The sequence below is a fragment of the Dasypus novemcinctus genome, chromosome 5, assembly GCF_030445035.2.
Source record: "Dasypus novemcinctus isolate mDasNov1 chromosome 5, mDasNov1.1.hap2, whole genome shotgun sequence".
NCBI lineage: Eukaryota > Metazoa > Chordata > Mammalia > Cingulata > Dasypodidae > Dasypus > Dasypus novemcinctus.
Window position 1 is genome coordinate 70723673 of NC_080677.1, and position 9231 is coordinate 70732903.

Sequence of the window (9231 nt, forward strand, 5' to 3'; positions counted from 1 at the left end):
AAGCACCCTCTGCCCCAATTTTTTAGTCTTAAAATCAGGTCATTTTCCCCAATAGAGGATCTGTGGCCCATTTGTCTTTGCACCTGCTTTCTTCTCATCTTCTCCTCTAAATCTCTTTTGTCTCTAACCAACAGTAAATCACAGGAGATAGGGTAAATCCTAGTTATCTGTATAACTGACATGGAAGAAATCACCCAGAACAATTGCGGCATACTTCTTTTTATTTGAAAATGCTGGGCATAAAAGGATTCAGTGTTGTTTCTCAGGGAAAAGGGGGAAATCTACAGTGCCTTGGCTTAAAGTTGAGATAATTTAAAGAATAGTTGATCAAAACTGTTTCTCAAAATAAGAAGGGAATGCTCTTGTGGATTAATAACTCTCAGGTTGGGGAGGAAGGGTTGGGGATTAAGCTCATGGGCAAGAGAAGTGGGGAGCAATGGCTCTGGGACCCAAGGACATGAGAGGAGCTAAGTGGAGAATTCTCTCTACTTTAGGTTCCTTGAAATTTCTATCTTTGTTCTCCAACTTTTTTATATGTCCAGTCCAGATCCCTCAGCTTCTAATTCAACCTCTTATCTTAATTTGTGCTCAAATTAAGCACAAATTAAGCAGGAATTGTGTACAATTCCTGGGACATATTCATTACAAATGAAGTTGTTTGCTCTTCTTTCCTTTCTTTGCTGGTAGAAAATAGTAAAAATCTGATAGTCTGCCTTGGACCCTAAGCCACAATTCATATTGAGACTAGCATATGTACCCCACCAGTCCTCGACCTTTCTCCTTGGAACAGTTTTGTGAGAAAGAAATCAACTTTTATTTAAGTTTCTGTGTTTGGGAGTTCCACTGTTATACCAGGTTAGCTTATATCCTCATTAATAAAGAGGTTTTGAAGATTTCTGATCACTTGATCGCCTATGGAAAAAATAGTAACACCCATTAAGTGGAGGCAATCACCAAATATGTTCAAAATCTAATTAGCCTTCCCCCTAGCATGGGACATGACTCCTGGGGATGAGCCTTCCTGGTGCCGAGGGATCACTACCAAGTACCAGCTGATGACATAACTAGAAAATGACCTTGAATAAAAGGGTCAACTCAGACCAACAGAATATCTCTGTCTACAGAAGTTAAAAATGCTTTTTGACCTAAATCAAGGGGGAAATGGAAAGGACAAATGAAGTTATATGGCTATGAGTCTCCAAAAAAGAGCCGGGAGGTTATCAGAGGGGTTGCCCTTATGCACACCTGAGCAGAGTCCCAGAGACAGATAAAGTAGATACAACCCCAGATGTTGGTTCTTCTGAGGGCTACAGAGACCCACAGGTTTTATAGTCATGGCAGATGGAGTTCAGTGCCATGTCAGTTGGCCCTTCTTTGGAGTTGGTATTTCTGTGTGATGGAGCTGGACTCAGATGTGATCTTTTTTCACAAGCCTTTCCTGTTACTTTACCAGAACTGTAGTTGGTGCTGGGGTTTAAGATATATCTAGGGGATCTGAATCTCTGGACTGACAATGTGATAGCCAGGCCCTGAGCCTCACCAGACTTCAGCTCCTACACTCTGGTTTATTGGACTTACCCCACTCAGCTAACATGGAATTGAAGAATGTCAACTATCACACCATGGAGCCAAGAGTGCCTACAACTGAAAGCAAGAGAATTGCATTCAGCATCCATGTGGAATCTAAGCCCCCTCTTGACATAGATGTGGAATGGACACAACCAATCCAAGGTCCACAGGATGGAGGAATAGAATATGGATTAGAGTGGACTTACTGATATTCTTTTCATGAACTATTGTGATTAGTAATCGAAGAAAATGTGGCATTGGTGTGGAGAAAGTGGCCATGGTGGCTGCTGGGTGTGGGGAATGGGAGGAAGAGATGAGATGTGGAGGCGTTTTCGGGACTTGGAGTTGTCCTGGGTGGTGCTGCAGGGACAATTACCAGACATTGTAGGTCCTCCCATGGCCCACTGGATGGAAAGTGGGAGAGTGTGGGCTATGATGTGGACCATTGACCATGAGGTGCAGTGATGATCAGAGATGTATTCACCAAATGCAATGAATGTGTTATGATGATGGAGGAGAATGTTGCTATGGGGGGAGTAGTGTGGTGAGGGGGGTGGGGGGTATATGGGGACCTCATATTTTTTGAATGTAATATTTTAAAAAATGAATTAAAAAATATTGGTTGATAGAATAAAAAATAATAATAATAAACAGAGCCAGAGGTTGAAAAGTAAAAAAATAAAAAAATAAAAAAATAAAACCTAACTAGCATTGATGCCAGCCTGACCCTCACCTTTTCTCTGGTCAATATCATGTATATATAAATACATTCAGCAAAAATATCTTTTCCTCTTTCTTACCAATTTGATTGATGGTATCTTTTAGAAAACAAACTGGCTTTGAGACAGCAATGTTGCTTTTCAGTGTCAGTTCTCAGCAGCAGGGCAGGCAGGCAGCTGTGTTTTTGATATGATATTCACAAACATGTGCACAAAAAGAGGCACAAAACAACTCATACATTTTACCAAAGTAACTTAGCTCTTCCTCTTGGCATTTTTTCCTTTTTTCTTTATTAGAGAAGTAGTAGGTTTACAGAAGAATCATGCAGGAAATGCGGATTTCCCATGTATCCCCTATTATGAATAACTTGCTTGAGTGTAGAAAATTTGTTATAATTGATGAAACAATATTATTATAATTATACTATTAACTGTAGTCAGTTTACATTAGTGTTCCCTGTTTGTTTTGTACAGCCTATGTTATTTTTTAGGTTTTTTATTTTTAAAAAATTATGTATGTAAACCTTATATATAAAAAGTAAAATATCCCCTTTAATCGCATTCAGATATATAAATCAGTGCTGTTAAGTACATTCAGAATGTTGTGCTACCATTGCCACCATCCATTACCTAAACTTTTCGGTCATCCCAAGTGTAAACTCGGTATAGTTTAAGCACTAGCTCCCCATTCCTTACTTGCACTCTGGTCCCTGTTAACCTGTTTCTAATGGCATTTTAATGAAAGCATGGCTAATGTTCATATGCTACTTAGAGGAGAAAGAAGACCAGAGTCTTCTAATATAGTCTTATTTTCCCAGGTAAATTGTTTCATTAGAAATTGTCAGTTTGAAAATGTCGGAAAAGTAGGTACAAAGAAATCTCTAAATGTTTTGGTAAATGACTGTATCCCAACAAATGGAATTTTGGGAAGAGCACTCCCAGAAGCTCTTGTCAATAGCTAACAATTACAATGAGCTAGGCCCTGTATTCACATTATCTCATTTATTGTTCCCACTCCTTACCACCCACTTTACGAATGAGGACACTGGTTTAGCAAGGTTCAGAGACTTATCCAAGGTCACAGAGGTAGTAAGGGTTTCAAAACCAGTAAGACTAACTTTATAGCCTCCACTTAATCTGACACACTATACTACCTTGACATTTCATGGTCCCTGTGAGGACTGAATAAAACTTATTTTTACCTCTCAGTTTGGTGTGGATTAGACCTTAAAGCCCTTGGTTATGAATCCTTCATCTGTAAGCTGTTGACTTTGTATGATACAGCAATATTTCAGTTTTGCTCAGAGTGCTAGAATCCCTCACACTGAAAAGGCAGTGATGAGAAGAAAAACATGCACAGTATAATCAAGGTCTGTGACACGTTTCTGAGATAGAGGTCATGTGCAGTTTCTAAAGGCATCTGAAGCTAACTTATCATTCCATTAGTTGTAAACCAGGTTGATGTTTCTTAGAAATCATGTAAGAGGCAGTTCTAAGATCATTTTCCTTTCCTTTGAACATTTGCTTTTTTAAAGTTTAAATAGATAATTCCCAGAACCCTTCTAAAAATATTATGCTGCTTTTTTTTTTCCATTTAGAGGCTTGAATTTGATATAAAGGAAACCTAGAATGACCTGAGCGCAGGAGGAGAGGAGCCCTCCTTTTGCTATGATTTAATCAGTGGGTCTGGCTGTGAAGTTTTCAATTGAGTGGGCTCTGTAATGAGCTGCTGATTTTCCCAGTTATCATAATAGAAAGGGTATGAACCAGAAACTGGTTCCAGAGTGAGTGCCTCGTGACTGTCAGATAAGAGGAGTTGCTTGGCAGAAGACGCCTGTGACTCAGCTGCGTGAAATTCATCAGCATCCTTCCAGATGAAGACTAAGGGATAGAATGAGAAATCTGTTAAAGTCTATTAATGGAGAAGGAGATTCTGAGCGCTAAACATCTCTTTACATTGAAAGCATGATGCTGGCTAAAGCAGATAGGTTAAGGTGTAGACCTCATTTGTTATCATAGTCAACTCAGCACAATTTATGATTCTGTAGATTTCTATGAGATAATCTTCTTTGGCTTGATGTTAGGCTGCTAGCCCAAAGTGATTTCTCTCCCCTTTAAGCTATCAGAATTTGTTTTTGCTTTCTTCATGATATTAACCATAATGTGCCTTATAACATAGTTTTCATACAGATGTTAACAATATTTATCTTCTCGATTGCATTAGGTTTCTCAAAGATACCTGGGCCTTATTATATTTGAATATACATTAGCTTGTGGCATTTTAAATACTCATTGAATAATGAGTGGAAATATTTCCTTTCTTTCTTTTAGGTATTCTAAAGAATATTCCCTTTTATTGTCCGATCCTTTTGCTCTCTGACCTCGGCTGCTTATTTTTAATTAAATAGCTTATATTTGATCATTTGTGACCTATAAAATCCACAATATCTTATGGTTCAACTTAAATTTTCCATTAATCAGAATATTCACTATTAAATAAAATTTGTATCAATGAATTTAACATAATGTGACTGACATATTGTATTTAAAATCCCATATTTGAATTTCAGTGATATTGACTTCACAGTATAGGTCCCTAGATAGACTTCTCAAATTTTAGTCTAAACACATACACTCTCTTTTTCCACATGAAATCATTTTATGGCTTGGTCTATGCTCCACAGCATAAAAAGGTACTAGCTGACATCTAGACTTGTTTATATATTATGCTGAGAAATTTATTAAAATCTATCTAGTTTGAATGCAAGTTGTGACGGTAAGAATTATTTTGAGTATGCTACATAAATATTAAAATCATAGCTCCTACTGCATTATAAAACATGCAATGTTTACTCATTCATTTAACAAACATTTCCCAAATGCCCAACATATGGGAGGCACTGACTGTGAGGATACAGATATGTGAATGAGATGCTCTATCTACTCTCAAGGAATTTGCAAAGAAGATTAACAACATTCACAGTTCATATATTTCTTTAACTTAACACTTTTAAGTATATAAGGAATCACCCTTCAATGATTTAGGCTCTTATTTATTAGACAACATAGAGCCCTTTAATCGATTAATATAATTTGCTTTCTAAATAATGATGACATAAATTAGTGTTGAGTTACTCTAAGACTTGAGTTGTAACATTGTACCCAAATGTTTTCATTTCTAAGCCTGTGTCTAAAGCAGAGAAACATTTTAGGAACCATGTGCTGTTTTTCCTTGAGGAGGTCTTCAAGAGATTAAAATTGTAAGGCAGAATAGTGCAAAGAGAAATGCTAATTAGTGCTAAGTCACTCTTACTGCCTCCTCTTCAAAGTTATTTAAAAGAGCTATCAAGAAAACCTGTGAACATCCCCACTTATATGTAATGGGGGTGGGACTCTGCTGATTCCAAAGCCTGCCACAAGCCCAAAGGACTTGCAAGGGTAGCAAGTGAACCTATTACTGGGCAGATGGGAGTTAGTTTAAGTTCTGTGGTAGACTGCTTCAAAATGCCTTGAAATGATCCATACCCATGGACCATCCCGTTGCTTCTAACAAATAGAATACAGCGAAAGTGATGGGACGTCACTTCCCAGGTTAGGTGACAAATACTGCTGACACTCCTCTCCTTGCTCTCTCACTGGCACACTGAGATGAAATCAGCAGCCATATATTGAACTGCCCTTCAGAGAGGCCCAAACGACAAGGGGCTGAAGAGACGCTCCTGCCAACTTTCAGTGAGGATCTGAGTTCCTAGGTGCACCACCCCATGAGAAAATGAATCCTGACTGTCAACAAACGTGAGTGAGCTTGGAAAAGGATCCTGTTCCAATTGAACCATGGATGACTGCGACTTTGACCAGTACCTTGACTGCAGATTGTCAGAGACCCTGAGTGGGAGGACCCAGCTAAGTGCACCCAGCTCAGCTACACCAGATTCTGACCCATTGAAACAGTGAGGTGATCTGGTATGTTAAACTGCCTAGTTACAGAGTAATGTATTACATAGCAGTAAATAAGTAACACAATTTCCCATTTCCTAGAGACAAAAAGAGACGATTTTACCTATTTAATGAGGTGGTGGAGAGAAGTGGAATAGACAAAGAAAAGTAGGATGACTGGGGGGAAAAAAAGGACAGATTAGACTCATTCATATCCATTGGCACTTTATCTTTCAACCAAATGTTTGAGAATTAAGTGAAAGAAATGAGTTCAACAAGAGAAAATGCAGCTTCATAACAGGCCAATCAGAACAACTCCAAGAAGCAGTAGACACAGTGGGAAGTCCCTTGTCTTTTGGGATCAGCATGGTATTTATAAACATGATAAGTTCCAAAGACAAGTATGATTGACTTTTAAGACACTCAATGACTCATCAAACTATAAATATAATAAATAGACCCATACATATTTATTTTCTAGTGACTCACTAGGTAGTGAATTTTGAAAAATTGTACTACCACCCTAGGCCTTAGTTCCTAAATCTATAAAATGAAGACTTTACTAACTTCCCCATAGGACTGTAGAAAGGGATAGATGAGAAAATGATGCACATCATGCAGTGCTGTACCTAACACTTGGAAGTTAGCTCCTACCAGCATCATCTAAATTTCCTTTTTTATCATATAGATAGAATGTAGGGGACTCATTCAATGTTTATACTGAAGGACTCCTAAGAGTTTTGAACAAGGCTGTAAAGGAGGCAGGTTTGTCTGAGCACTAAGGATTCAAGATGATGAATTCTATGGAAAGGTATTTTCTAATCACAGTGAGAAGAATGCTAATTTGCTTCTAAGTGTGGAATTTGTAGTTCATATTCCAGAAATGAAAGCAGTTTTAACACCCACTCTCCAACAACACAAATATAGTTCCAAGTCTGTGACATGCTATCTTAGTTCAATCCTGCTGAATTTCCTGTTTGACATTGCTTGAATCAGGATTTTTTGTTTTCCGAACAACCATGGAGCAGATTGTTCACTTCTCTTCTTCTCCCTTTTCCCCTTTTTTAAAAAAAGTAGTTTAATGTCTGAAATATCAGTCGATAAATAGTTTGGATATTTTTTTTCACATTGATTTTTCTCTTATTCTCACATAATTTTTTGACCTATATCGATCTTTCGAAATGATCACATGATGTTTTGAAGCAGCCAATATCAACAATACAAGTAAGGGAGGAAAGAGATATTACCAAATGAAAAATGATGGTCCTAGGCTATTATTTAATCTATGTATACCATATGCAACAGTTGCAGAGCAACAAAAACCAACTCTCATAATTTAAGTGAAAAGAGAATTTATTAGGTGGATATGAAGGCACCCAACAGGATTGAAGGAAGAGTTAATCAGCTGGTTTTGAAAGGAAAGGAACTTTTCATCTACAGAAGGTTTCCAGAGCAAGAACTATTGGACAATCGCACTCAGGCATACTTTGGAATGAATAAATAAATAAGCAGGTTTTTTGTTTTTGTTTTTCTCCTTGATTTGTGACATTCTGCTCAAATTTCAAAGTCTTGAGAGAATTTTATTGAGGAAGCTTAAGTCAACCTTTTATTATTTTATTTATTTATTTAGATTTATTTTTTATTTATTTCTCTCTCCTTCCCCACCCCCCCAGTTGTCTGCCCTCTGTGTCCATTCATTGTGTGTTTTCTGTGACCGCTTCTGTCCTTATCAGCGGCACCAGGAATCTGTGTTTCTTTTTGTTGCATCAGCTCTCCGTGTGTGTGGTGCCATTCTTGGGCAGGCTGCACTTTCTTTCGCACTGGGCAGCTCTCCTTATGGGGCACACTCCTTGCGCATGGGGCTTCCCTATGTAGAGACACCCCTGTGTGGCACGGCACTCCTGGCGTGCATCAGCACTGCGCATGGGCCAGCTCCACACAGGTCAAGGAGGCCTGGGGTTTGAACCACGGACCTCCCATGTGGTAGGCAGACACCCTATCCATTGGGCCAAGTCCACTTCCCAAGTCAACCTTTTACTATGTGCCTTGGCTAAACATTGAAGCAAAACAAAGGATGATAAAAGATAGTCTCCTGGTACCCCTTTGACTTCGGAAAAGGAGGTCAGAGCACCCTAATTAATTTTCCTTCCAAGACTACATGCTGATTTCACAAGAAAATCTCAGGGAGCTAGTGGGGAGTAGAAATGGATGTAGGATGCCCCCAAATGACAAAAACTACACAATTTTTAAGAACACTTATTTGAAAGAATGAAACCTGGATGAACTATATGTAGTATCCAGGCTGTAAAACTCCATTCTATTATCCTCAAGTTGGGTGAAAAGAAGAATTTCATGGTGGTTTAGAACACAGACTCTAAAACCAGACTAAGTGGATTCAGATCTCTGTTCTATAGTAGTGAATTAGCTTTCCAGCTGCTAAAACAAATACCACACAATGGGTTTGCTTAAATGATGTGCATGGTTTTGAGGCTAGGAGAAGTCCAAAATCAAGGCACCAGCAAGGGGATGCTTTCTCCTGGAAGACTGTGGTACTCTAGGGCAGGCTGCCATTGAGCCTCGGCCCTTGGCTTTTCAGTCACGTGGTAATGTGTGTGGCAGCATCTATTCCTTCTTTCCTGGGTTCTGGTGACTTCCAGCTTCATGTTTATACCATGGCTGCTTCTTCTATGTCCAATTTCCTTTGTTTATATTTTATTAAGGTCCACCCTTAGTTTGGGCTAAGAACGTCTTCAAAGGTCCTATTTACAAATGTGTTCACACCCACAGAGCAGGGATTGGGACCTGAACATTCCTTCTGTGGCCATGATTCAATCCCCAACACTTAGTAACTGTCAAAATTTGGCAAATTGGCTAAATTTTCTGTGTCTCAATTTCCCTATTTAAAAATAATAACAGTACTTCAAAGGGATATCATAAGAATTATTTGTATTATATGCAAAGCAGTTAGTAACCCCTCAAGTAGTGTTACTATTACAATGAAGGGGTT